Here is a 14,446-nt window from a genome sequence, read left to right as displayed (position 1 = left end):
ACTGAATACTATATAATAGGAATATTGAGTTCGATAATTGTGGGAACTAGCTAAGCATTACCGAATATTCTCCTTGTAGCCAACTTAGAAAATCACAGAATAACTAAATTAGTAAACAAACTGAATACTATATAACAGGAATATTGAGTTCGATAATTGTGGGAACTAGCTAAGCATTACCGAATATTCTCCTTGTAGCCAACTTAGAAAATCACAGAATAACTAAATTAGTAAACAAACTGAATACTATATAACAGGAATATTGAGTTCGATAATTGTGGGAACTAGCTGAGCATTAACGAACATTCTCCTTATAGCCAACTAGAAAATCACAGAATAAAAAATTAGTAAACAAACTGAGTACTATCAAATGGGATATTAATATGATTATTTTAACTAGGGTAAGGAATCCAAAAAACAAAGGGATGGAATTATTTTTGAATTTAGTTAAAACTTTGGCAAAATAATTTTGAACAGTAGATCATTGGGAGATTGTAAGGATGAGGTCACTTAACCCTCCAACTGGCGGTCATTTTTTCCTGTAGTGGCGGCATGTTTTCGAGCCTCGTGCAAGGGTTTTTTAAAAAATTTATTAAAAAATATAAATTAAAAGTAATATATATAGAAGTATATATTTTTGTGTTCAGAATTAAACATATAATAATATTAGTATTTAAATTTGCTCTTAAAAAATGTTTACTAAAAATTTTTTCCCATGAAATTCAAAATTTACATTTTTTTTTTAATTTGGTAAAAAAAAACTATAGTATTTTTTTAATTAATCCACCTAGCAAACCAAGTTATAGTAAGAAAACTATAAAAGTGAGATAGCCATTTTGTGTCAAATTTATTCTAGTTTCAGAAACACATAAGCATTATACAAATTTATGAAACTATAATAACACTATATAACAACAAGCAGCGATGCGCATAAATTGTGAAAATAGGGTGTATATGTAAGAGTTTGCTAATAAAAGTTTTACTAATACAGTTTTACTTCAATACATGTTATATTGCATATTTTATTACTCAGAATGAAGTAAATTATACAGCAGTAGTAAAATAAATTCCATAACTTTTTTTTTTGAAGAGTCGAAAAAATTTTCATTTTGTCATTACTCAAAACTTTTGCGAAAAATTTTCGAGAAATTTATTTATTCTAAAATAAATTTATTTGCACTACTGCAATATTTAACAATTCACCACACACTAAACACAACACTAAAACACAAATAAACCTACTAAAAACTTACTAATAAACACGACTCGTCACATCAACAACTCAGACGGCATCGACAACATGGCGGTCACATCTTTTACGTTCCAAACTACGAAATTGGTACGTTGCAACTACAATACAAAGAGGAATAAAACTATAGTATTCCTTAGGCTTTTTTTTTCCGAATCCAATGGTGCATGAATCGAATCGATACGTTGCCGGAATATACTGTAATGAGTGATTATGCAAGGGAATGTTTGTTCATCAAAATTTGGTGAACAACAATCCACAATGGGTTGTGTCCATCAAAAATTTTGATGAACAACAGTTGGAGGGTTAAGTGTCATCAGCAGGAGCTTCCGTAACTGACTTCGCGATGGTTCTTACCTGTTAGAGCTGAGAGCCAATGCTAAAGTGATAAGCCACCCCATGGCGAAACACGTGCCGATAGAGCTAACTCTACATGGATCAGGGCGGAGTGAACTGTCAGCTGAAACAATTTGTTACTTAGGCAATGGCGCAGTGTAGCGGGTACAACGGTTATCGCAATATCAAGCAACGACGAGCGTGGCTGCTGCTTGGATGGGTGACCGCTGAGCGATCCTGTCCTTGCAAGCAGCCTGCCTGCCCGGCCATTGGTGGTGGTTTGCAAGTCACCTTTAAGCTGTTCGTCCAAATGTTAAGTGTTAGTGAGGGCTTTTTAGCCCTAACTTCACCTTGTAAAATAAGAAATCTTTACTTTAATTTACTTTACCTAGGCTAAAACCAAGTATGGGTAGTCGACAATATCGAACTAAACTTGATGATCTCGTTAGTACGTTATTGATATCTGATAATAACCAACAACATATTACGGATTGAAGATATTACAGAATGAGTAAAGAATGCGGCCCATTCGATCTCTATGATTAAAGATAAAAAACACATGAACTGGAGTTATGAATCACACCAAATGACTTTATTTGTATCATATTCATAATGTACAAAAGAGCGAATTTAGGACCATAATTCCCTGTCTTACAATTAACCCAAATACAATAATACTTGTTAAGTCAAATAAAACTACTACATTTAAAATAAAACAAAATTATATAATAAATGTCTGTTTAAGAATTTAATACGAATTCGAAGTACACATACATTCATACAGTACATTAGTACACACATTCATTAGCACCCCATCCGTCCTCCAAGACCTACCACAAGTAACCCATCGCTGGTATCATTTCTAGCAACTGAGCTCTCAGTAAGGCTGCAAACCAGTTTCGACTCCCTAGTGACCTAATATGGCTAGGAAGGGAATTCCATGTTTGGCAAGCAGTAACGATAAATGATGTATTGTAAGTTCAGGTTCGGTGGCGAGGAATAAAAAGCATTGATGAGCCTTTCTTGTCTATCTTGCGCTTGTTTCAGTGATCAATTTGAATTTGTCAGCCAGATATATAGGCTCTCCAGAGTTAAGACTAGAATACACAAATTTAAGAATCTTTAATAATCTTGAATTTTAGAATAGAATTTTGAATATAAATGTGCGTTATACGATATAAATGGTACTGTTTTAACAAAGAAGGTGCGTCAGTAGGGAGGTGATATTTCGGTTCACTTGTTTAGACAAACATATTTAACTTGAGTGAACATTTATTATTTATGGGCTAAGAAAGGTTTAAACCAACTGGATGATTAAATATGTCTTCCGGCTCAGTCTGAAGAAATGTACATTTCACAAGAGGCTGACATTCTCTACCGAACAAGCATGTCAAAACAGCAGATCCTCTCAACTGACAATAATGTTTGTTGCTCCCGGCTCGTACAAGCGTACGTACCTGTAAGAAAGCGGTCGTACTCGCGTATGCGTTGACAGATTTCATTGAAAAAGTAACGTTGGAATTCTAATATAAATTTCAAAATATTTGGAACCTTGCACATTTTTTATTTAATACACTGTTTATATATATATATATATATATATATATATATATATATATATATATACATATATATATATATATATATATATATATACATATATATATATATATATATATACATATCAAACAATTACATTATATTAACGATCCGTAAATATTTAATGGCAGTCACGTGCTTAATTAACTAATTAGAACTTTTAACCATGGATAGCCGGGGAAAATGTTATCTATGTAGCCTTTAGGGAAACAAGGACACTTTTCACTGTGTCACGCGTTGTCCAATAATAGCTCCCATTAGGAAAACATCTTTTCAAAAAATACTCTTGTCATAGTCGAACTTCTATCATCTGTGAATGAAAAGGATTGGTGTTGTCCAAAGAAATTTTGAAAGAGATTGTGGATGTATAGTTGGGAATTAACAAGACAAATAAATTATTAAAAACTCGATTACAGTAGTAAATATTACAGTTATCTTGTATAAATAAGTGTAAATTTTCGTCACTTTTCTCTAAATGTTCTTAATTTTTGTAATGATATGGGGTTACTATGGTTTGTAATATTGATGAAAGAACAATAACGCACAATTTTTCTTTCTATTTTTATTTGTATCATATGACATATTTTTAATTTTATCATGCGAGGTAATAAAACTTGAAGCCAAGCAATCACGAGAAACAATTTTAAATGAAACAGTCCGAATATCGAAAATTACAAACGGCAAGGTAGGTCATATGGCAGATATTTTGAAGGTTTTTGATCGTTGAACGGTTTGGTACAAAATATTTTTAAAATATATTAGGTATTGTCTAAACAGCAGTAGTTTCTTTAAGAATTGTTTTATGTGTTTGCTTTTTTTACTACGGTTTTTCAGTACTTAAATTTGCGTGAGTAGATTTTTATTGGAAAGAGCGCAAGATAAAATTTTAAACGGTTCGTCGTGTGACCATTTTATTACATTTTTCTTACAGCTAAACAATTTTATAGTTAAGTAAACTTTGAAATAAATGTACCTACAAGTTTTACATGAGGACATAATTATGTCACATGGTACCTTAAATTTAAGGTTGTGAAAAAGAAACATTTTTAAGGTTAAACTTAATTTATATCTATTCTAATTTACCAGTTATTTGGAGAAACTGTATTCAAACATTCTTCTGAGTAATTATTAAAATAAAAAAAAATTATGGTTGCCTGTAAAGTCGGTTTTACGGGCGAAGATTTTACGTGGCAACGTCTTTTTCTCGGTAGAATATTTATTGATATGAATATTATTAAATTGCACAATAGGAACAAGGAATTGAATGAAAATAAGAATTGCACAAATTTTAACTATAGAAATATATTTTGTTTACTAAAACATTGTACATAATTTGAAATTAATTAAAATTTGTTATTGTAAATGGTAAAGTTGAATAAAACATTTACTAAAATTGGAATTTGAAATTCTTGCTAAACACAGTTAAATTCTAACTCCGCGCGTGGTGATTGGTCGGTTTAGTTCGTTTGTTTGGTCGCACTGTTATGACAGGTTAGAGGTTATAATTTGTTATTTTTAAATGTTTGACTAGCAATACGCGCTGTTTCTTCTCAATCGACTGAATTACGATTGATTGCAGAGTGGTTTAAACTAATAATTTACTTAACACTATCAACATTTGTCAATAGTATGACATAACCTATAAACTCAGTTTCTCAACTTTTGTGTGTCAATCTAACAATTAATCAATCAATCATAGTTTACGATAATGAAATATCAGTGTACAATTATTTACCTTTATTGTTGTAGTTGTTGTAAATGACGAATCTAAGCACTCCACATTTTCACGAATAAACATAGTTATCTGCTTTATCCCGTGCGGCGGACCCACAGTTATCTGCTTTATCCCGTGCGGATCCCGTGCGGCGGACCCACTGGACGGGCATCGTAACGTTACCGGGCGTTACACTTTTTCATGAGTGACTCCGAGCCGCAACCTAATTTAAGACGTTGTCACGTCAAAAAAAAATTGATCAAATTTAGTGATAATATGTATTATAGCTTCGTAATCGTAAAATTGTAAATGCAATATATAAAAAATCTCTTCACTGTAATAAGCTCAGAAGTTCTATAATAGGGATAAAGAGGAAGATATTTTACATAAGATCCATTACAGCGTGTTTAAATGTCTTTGAACAGATCATCAAAACGATAGTTACATTACGATAACGTGTTTTTATACTGTATGCAGTAATTTTATTAAGTCATTGCCAACTATACCTTGTTGGTCAGTTGGTTTTTTATATGCCTTAACATCAATATTATTTTATATCTTCATATATTTGTGGTAATCACGACTTATTTGTTTTATTTTGTTAACTTATTTACGAAGCTTTTATTGAGTATCTTTACAAGTACAAATTAAAAATGTTTCCATTTTGTACTTTTAGTCAACTTGTGATACACAAGGCACAATACACTTGGTTTGAAAATGGATTTGACGGATGCTGAAGCTTATGATACGCTTACGGTTGTAGGAGAATGTTTTCAGAACTTTCAGAAAAGTGCTGATCGCTTATACACAGAGCGATATCCAAAATGTGAGCATCCACACGGAAACCATTCCAAAGTTTAGCACCTCTGGTGAGACTAGCCGAGTTTAACCCCACCACAATAAATCTAAAGAACTTGTAAGACCAGTTACGTCCAAAACTGTCCTTTGTGTTTTGCGTGGTTGAGTACCAAACACTGACAAATATGATTACAAACATCCAAATATCTTCACAAACTTTGGCTTTTATAATTTATTTATTGGACAATATAGTTATATTGTATATATATATATATATATATTAAAAAAAAATATTTCCTCCAATTTTTAAAAGGAGATAGAGGGGGTCACTTTAAATTTTCAAATTGCAACCCTTATCTTGTGACAAGTTATTAGAAATGTAAATTCAAAAGAAAGCAATGACATGAACAAAACATCTCTACGACGATCCTATCATAAGTTATGCCGAAACAACTCCTTGCATATAAGGCTGTAAATTAAATTGCTACGCTTGGGTGTATTCCAAACTGATAGAGATATCACTTTCAACTATTATCAACTATCAACTTTAAATTTTCAAATTATTAAATTTAACCCCTTTGTGACATGTAATATTAAAGGACTATTCAGTAGAAACACAATAATAATAAGAAAACACCTCACCGTTTCCAGCAAAATTTATTGAGAAATAACTCAAAAAATAATAATCTGTAGGGAAAATGTCAATGTGTTGCGCATCAACGCAATGCATGCGTGATATCGTTTAGTATAATATGTATATCATATTATATACATATAATAATTAATACATATTTCTATGAATTGAAGGATCCACTTTGTAATATTTACTGTAAAGGAAAAGAATATATATTAGTGTTTTAAACCGATTAATATTTATTTAGAAAATAAAATGAGAGAATACAATAATGGATTAAAAAGGAAGGATAGGCGTTTTCACGACAAAGAGTAACTTTGTTTTGTTTGTTGCATAATTGTTGTTAATAGAAATGTCGGTTTTTATTAGCCTATGCATTTTAATACAAAGAACTAATTAAAACTGGAGAATAATTTTTAACACAGTTTTGTTATTAATATAATAATTTAAGTTGTCGTTAAGTTCCATTCATAACATTATATTATGGTAAACAGTTTAATTGAAAACACACTGTAAAGATAGAATTATTACTAAATATAGAACAATGTTGAAAATTATAGTAACAGTTAAACTCTCCTAATGGTTCTAGCTTTGAAATAGTTATTATAAGGAACGTCTTACATTAGGTTTGTGTTGCATCTCAAAGCAATGGAATCCATCCCTTGTGAGGGTTCAGTCAAAGAACATTTCAGCATTAGCATCAGGTTCAATGCGCTGCAGTAAGAGAATATGCTCTATTTGCACTGTGTATAAGTGTGTCTTATGAAGTACCGATATATAAATTATCACATTTTAAATTTAAAATAAGCAGTTCGAAGAGTCATATGAATAATACAAAATACTCCTCAATCTGAAGTATTTAGATTATCACAGAAACACTTATTTTGATACAAAAGTTTGAGTAAAAAGCCTTTTAAGACTGTGTTATTTCAATTTATTAGCATAAATATATTTCGTAGAAGGGCGAAAAATTAGTCTGTAAATAACACAAGAATTTTAAAAATACATCTTTTGAAGGAAAGTTGAAAATTGTGTATGGTTTAGAATGACTCCAATGATGGATCGTTGCGTTAGAATCATAAGAGGCAGAGATTAAACCTTTCTCAAACGATCATTAGCCTACTTACCTCTTTTATGCGAAGGGGCATTTCATTGCTCTTCTGGGGTTCCCGTGCGAGCGACGCAACGTCGTTCTCTTGGAGGTTATGTAGAATCGGATCTGTAGAAACAAAGTGATATAGATTACGCAAACTTTGATTTTTTGAATTCACATAATTTAGTGATACTATGCACATTTTGAGGTTCATGTCGCATTCCAAATAGAGTCTCTAGAGGATTTATTTGTCACAAATAATAAGGCGATTCTTCTCATTCAATCTACATACCGTATTCCTTTTTGAATCTTCATATTAAAGCTTGTTGAATTCCAAGGTTATAATTATATAAAATAATTTTACTAATACAAAAATAATTTAGGATTTTTTTTACCAATAATGATTCCATTAACTCAGCATTTTGAGATACATGTTATTAAAAATAACTTATATTAGTTTAAACCTAAGTTATTATTATTTACGCAATGCATTAAACAAATTAAATTATATATTTTATATATCACATTTTTATTTCAAATGTGGTTATTTTATATGTACAATATATAAAATACCTGCTCATAAAAATGTTACAGAGAAACGAGTTGAAATGATTAACACTTGAAGTAAAGGGACTCTCGAACACTATTGAAGCCACATTGACACTTGATCATGTTGGCAACACTTCTTTTCCGCCTCTATGTCAGTTTTGCAGTTCGTTAATGGGAGCATGTACCTTTTGTGGCCCCCTTGTTATTAAAATATGAATACATTGGTCTATGTTAGTACTACATTGCCTAATGGCTTAAAACTTTTGGGACTTGTTCAATATGAATAGAGTTTCACAATTGTGCAGTTATTTGTAAATATCTCAATTAGAAAAAATAATTATTACGTTTTTAATCTTGCATAAAAAATAATTTCAATCTTTAGTTTTTTTATTTTATTTTTTTTTCAATGCAGAAAAACTTAAGATAACATAATAAACATGCATGAATATACTCATCAACTAGTTTAAAACAACTTTGTAAATTTTGAAGCATGTAGGTTTATTACTTTTTTCCTTGAACAGTACTTTTGGAAAATGGAAGATAAAGTCAGACCTACCCTACATACACTGTTACTATTACAATGTAACTAAAAGCCACGGCGATAGTTGTCGTATTCATTGATGCCCTCCTCTCTTTACTCTTGTCTTACTATCCTCTTCTTGGACCTCTTTGACAGCATTATGTATTCTATTTACATATGCTCACGAGCGAGCGCCTCAGGGATTTCTAAGCAGGGCTGATCAGCAATCTCGGAGAGAAAGAATGGGGATGGAGGGGCCCCTCCTGCCAACTACAGGTAGCTCGTGTATTAATCAGTTTCTCAAATTAGCTCAAATTATAATAGTTTTTTCAGTAGTTAGGTAGTGTGTAAGTATATTTCATTATACTTTTAAGCTATATTAAGCTGAATAAATAAAAGTCACATTGTTTTAATTAAGCCTTGATTTTTACAACTTAATAGTTAATATGAAGTTGATCTGGTTTACATACAAATAAACCAATACGATGGAGTATAGAAGGATCCGACAAGACGTAGGAAGTATTTAATGGCGTAGGTAGCAAAATCATTTTGAGGGGCTCAAATATCCGGGAAGTTGAAACAGAGCCATAGTCGAAAACTTGGATTTGTTTTTTTATAAGTAAGTGTATGTTCATGCTAAGTATACTTTATTAAATATTTGACCAAATTATAGACATAAATAAACGCTAATAAACGATAATAATGAAAATGTGTAAATATTTATTAATTTTATATTAGAAGTCAGTGATTATTGTAATATATGAAATGTAAAAAATAGTACAAAAATAGCTATAAAATTAATAGAATATATCATAATGTTTATGTTAATGAATTTAGTGTCTCATATTATTTTAGAATAAAAAATATAGGCTAACCATTAATTAATTAGTAAACGTAGCCTACTTTTTCAAAAGATATATATATATAATATATATATAATATATATATTGAGAGTAGTCAAGTAGTCCCACGACTGCCTTTACATTTTATATTTTAAAATTTTTTAATATGAATGCCATTATTCAGTAGTTGTAAAACTTTGACTGTATAACGAAAACAAAGGGATCTGGTTCTTCACCTACCAGTAATGTAACAAAACTGGTACCAATATCTTACTTCGTTTGCATTTTTAAGTTGAAAAGCACGTTAATTATTGCCTTTTCGCCAATAAAATGGTTTTACCATAGTGTCATAGGTGACCTCAGAAATTATACATATAATGGTATAAACAAAGTACAGTAGTTAATAAATAATTCATTTCACTTCCCTCAAGGTCACACTGAACAATTCTGTCTGCTGGTTGTATACTTTTCCTCATAGGTGTGTTTGTATTAGCTATTCTTGGAATGATTTTCGTCAAAACCACAGAAATTCGTTAAATTCCGCTACATACATCCGGCAGTATTGAAAAAAAAACTTTTCACAATACTTGTGGTGTTCTACGACTTTCTACGATTTACAGGCGACTGGGCGACTAATCGGTCGCGCTTTTGTGGTTCGTGTAGAATAGACGTTAATGAGCACTTTTGGTACTTGGGAATTAACCGGAGGCAACTATTTTAGGAAGAGTTTTTATCGTCAAGGACCAAAAAAAAACTTTTCCGATGTTGGACGATCTGACACGTGATCTGAGGGTGGCAAAGCGTCGACCGGAAATGCCCCAGGCCTGTGGGCTTCGGCGCCATCCCGCACTTCTGGCAAAACACTTCTCCTCAACATATTTCCTAAATCCAAGCTCAGACATAGCTTGATAACGAATAGTAGATGGGGACAAGTGGCCTCCTTCTCACCGACATCGCTTCCTCTTGAGAGGCAGAACACAATAACCAATTGTCATAATGACAGCCACATGGATTTGTAATCTCACACATTAAAACCTAAATAATAATTGATTTGTAATAGATAATAGAATTCAGAACCATTCCGATCTAAAATAACGACTCGATGATGTTTGGGATTTGTAGGTGGTAGTCGGAACTGCTCGGCTCTGCCCCCTCAAATTATCTCCCATGTCGCTGATCAGCCGTGTTAGAGACCCTTCAGGCGCTCGTCTGCTGCTCGAGTTCAAAGTAACTCATAAACTGAGGTTTCATCATTGGAAACATGAGGCTCCATCTACACCGTGGATGGTTTGATAATTAAATCTTAAAAGTAGTAAAATTTAATTACCAGTGACGAGGCCTGGCGGTGAACGAGATACGATCTTAAACAGTTGTGCTTACGTCATGAGAAGAGTTTGGTGTTTGCCACTTTTGCCTTATGAACAAGATCAGCTCTTTTAGAATTGACGTGTTTTTTCATAGCTAACTGTTCGAAGATTTTGACCACTTGATGTATTTTAAGTCCATCACACGTTACAGATTTAACTGGATGAATATCGAAATTCTGCCCGTGTTAGTTGATATGGAAAAACATTTTCAAAACATAGTGACTTCAAGTTTAGGAGAAAGGGAGAGGAGTATGAACAAATGTTTAATTGTATAAATCAACAATTTTCATCATATTTAAGACAATATTTTTAACCATTTTGGTTAACAACTACATTACTTTCTTCTGTTAATGATAGAAAAACTGTATTAACAAATATGTAACTTCATATAAATAATCTAGGTCAAATATCATTCTCAGTGTATAAAGAATATGAATATTTCAAAGTAAGAAACAGGTGGATATAGAATACAGGTAATAATAAAATATGCGACAACTATGAACAGTACTGACGTCATTCAAGTATGTACATATGGCTTCCACATATTTTCTCTCGTTCCACATTCTTGTAGAAGCAAACTCTTCCTTTATATCTCCAGAAATCTTTATTTTTGCAATTAATAGTTGCAATAATAGTTAAGCGAGTTGAAGTTTCAAGATGTAAAATAGATTTAATTTACTTGGCATATCTTGGGTGAGCGTTATCGAACTGTACCATTAAAGAGCATAGAATAATTTTATTTCCATCTGCATATCTGCCTTCCTTTCCACACGATATCTGATTGTACAATTTTCTTGAATCTTCATTTCTATGTTTAATAATGAGTTCAGTTATGATGCATGTCATTCCTTGGCATTTAGATGAGGGTTTGAAAATGTTTATATATTGATCTCATGATTGTAAAACCATGATGGCAATGAGAAAATAATACATCAACAAATTTGTAAACAAACTGAGTACAGTCATAAAAATTATGGTTAAAAATCAAAATCTTTTTTATTGCAGAAACAATATGTGCATTGTATGACAAACGTCAATACGGGTTTTCTATAATTCCAGGCATTCATACAAACAATACACATTCATACATACAATTTTACAATCACGCCCCTTTCATCCATCGCCAATGCAATCCACTCAGTACAGCAAAGTCAGTCTTCTAAGTGGGCTGTCTCCCAGTCGAATGCCAAAAACTCACCCGCATTATAGAATGCTTGAGACACCAAGAAGCGTTTGAGGCGAGTCTTTAACGCCTTAGACGTTGGAGCATATTTAATTGAATTGGGCAGTCTGTTGAGGAAATGCACACTCGCTTGCGAGGGTAGGCGTTCATAAACCACCGTTCTGTCTCCCAGTTCGGTTGTTTGCTCTGTCACGTTTCTCATACATGTTTATGTCTTGGCCTCTGGTTAAGGAACATTTACTCATACAAAACAAAGTTGTTTAAAAAATGTAGGGACACGGCAGAGCCAACAGCTGCCATTTGGCGATTATTCGAATAGCTTTTTTTAGGTTTGAATGCTCTTTGAAACTGAGTGTTTGCGCAAGCTCTTCAAAGGACCACTCCGTAGGCCAGATTGGGGTAAATCAAGCCGTAATACGCCGTAATCAGTACCTGACTCGGACAGTATTTGGCTAAAGAAATAAAAAAAAAAAAAACGCCTGAGCAAATTATTGCGCAAACATGGTAAATGTGTTCATTCCAAGTCAGCCCTCGATCAAGGTGCATTCCTAGGAATTTTGAAAAACTGACTCTTGCAGTGTGGAGTCAGCCAACACGATGGAATCACTGGTATCCCGCAGTGCGCTTGACAAAATTTAAAAAGTTTGTTTTTAAAGAGTTTGTTCTTAGATTGATTAGATTATGGAAGTATTGGATATAGTTTTTGATGTCAAAAAAGCCTGTTGTTCCAAAACATGTTGTTCGCTTGACATTGCATTTAAAAAGATAGTCGTATCATCGGCAAACTGCACCAATCGTCCATGCAGAAGCGATGATTTTATATCGTTCACGTAAAGCAGGAAAAGCACAGGACTGAAGATAGACCCTTGAGGGATTCCATATCTCAAGTCTATTGGTTTAGATGATTTATTTGATATTTTGACAACGTGTGATCTCTAACTTAGGAACGAGCCAACCCATTAAGAAGCTTGTCTCGAATGTCGTGGGACTCAAGGTTGTTGAGCAGTGTACCGTGATCTACGCAGTCGAATGCTTTGGAAATATCTAAGAACACACTCATTGTGTGGTTTCGACATTCAGTCACCTCTAAAATCATATCGATAAGACTCACAACTGCGTCTTTTGTCGATTATCCCTTTCTGAAACCAAATTGTTCACTTGAAAGCTAATTGTATTTGTAAAAAAAGTGAAGCATTGTTATAGGAAAAATATTTTCAAAGATTTTGCTTAGCACTGGCAAAATTTAGACAGGCCGATAGTTAGTAATTGAAGCTGTGTCACCTTTCTTGAAAATAGGAATAACTTTAGCAGTTTTCAGGATAGAGGAAACACTCCTTTTTCGAATGATTAGTTTTCTAATTGGCTTAAGGGTCTCACTAAATACTGGCAGCATTATTTTATGAGCCATGGAGGCATTATATTGAGGTCGTTTGACATTTTGGTTGGGGGCTGCAGAATAACTCGGTGAAGCCTATCCTCAACGAGAGGCGCCAACACTATTGACGATGTGGGGCTCTGTCTTCGCAAGGTGCGTACTTGAGGTTCAGATGGCCGAGAACCCTGCCCATTAGCAACGGATGCAAAAAAGTAATTAAACTGAACGGCAATCTCCGTTTCATCTTTCGCACCCTAGACCCAATTTTAATTTTGATTGGCTTGTGAGCTTTTGTTTTATAATTATTAATTATGACCCAAGTTGCTTTTGAAACGTTTTTGGAAGAGAGATTAGATTTTGAGACATCAAGTGCTTTTACAGCTTGGATCACTTTCCTGTATGGTTCTTTATACTTCTTGAAAAAGATTTTAAATGGTCCATTTGAATTATTTTATAAATTTCGGAGAAAAACTTTAGTTTCTCTCTAAAACTTAAATACCCGCTGTGATTCAGTTGTTTTTGGATTTTTTGGGCAGAAAATTTTAATGTAGAAATGTAGTGTCCTTAACCAATCTAAACTGCTGCTCTACGGGTTGAAAAAAATTTAGAAAATCCCATCTTTCTTTAGAAAGGGAAGTGTTGAGGTGAGCGATGTTTTCTGACCTTATGCCTCTTATTGTTTGCTTAATTTTGGGCTCCCTTTTGCGTTGTGCCCCACTAATGACGGCTTCTTGGCTACAGTTATAAAGCAAAAATAAAAAAAATAATAGAGTGCACATTTCGACTTCAGCGTACTCTTGCATTGAAATCCATCTAGTTCACGGGGATATATTTATTATTTAAAAAAATGTAATCCATTGGCCCAAAAATTAGTCTTGTAAGGACAAGCACAATAAGTCTCAAAAGGACTATATAGGTATGGGGCAGTTTAATGTAACGAGAGATGATCAAGTAGTTATTTTTATCTCCCCAAAGTTTGTTTTTCTTTCGATACAACATTTTTTTTATTTTTTATCTGAAATTTTGTTTCTAGTTTTAAAACCATTAAATTTTGAATCTGGATGAAGAATAATTTCTCAAATTATTTAAACAATTGTTTATTAAATCACAGTTTATAAAAACTTAAATCTACTGCATTCTTTGTAGTCAAGTACAAAAGTAATCGTGTTCCAAAATTAGAAATAATT

The 14,446-nt window shown here is 32.7% G+C and overlaps 1 protein-coding gene across 2 annotated transcripts in view; it reads right to left on the bottom strand.

The window, feature by feature from the left end:
* Positions 1-14,446, bottom strand: part of LOC124361990 (pyrokinin-1 receptor-like) — a 298,750-nt gene that overhangs the window by 242,955 nt on the left and 41,349 nt on the right. The window contains exon 2 of one of the 2 annotated variants that reach the window (XM_046816116.1): positions 7,458-7,549. The exons of the other annotated variant lie outside the window; for it this stretch is intronic. The gene's annotated coding sequence lies outside the window, so the exon portion shown is untranslated. The remainder of the gene's footprint in view (positions 1-7,457; positions 7,550-14,446) is intronic. 2 annotated transcript variants of the gene reach the window in all.

This window comes from Homalodisca vitripennis, chromosome 5 (genome assembly GCF_021130785.1).
Source record: "Homalodisca vitripennis isolate AUS2020 chromosome 5, UT_GWSS_2.1, whole genome shotgun sequence".
Lineage (NCBI taxonomy): Eukaryota > Metazoa > Arthropoda > Insecta > Hemiptera > Cicadellidae > Homalodisca > Homalodisca vitripennis.
The sequence above is the reverse complement of the archived record's forward strand: the minus strand, read 5'-3'. Positions and strand labels throughout refer to the sequence as shown.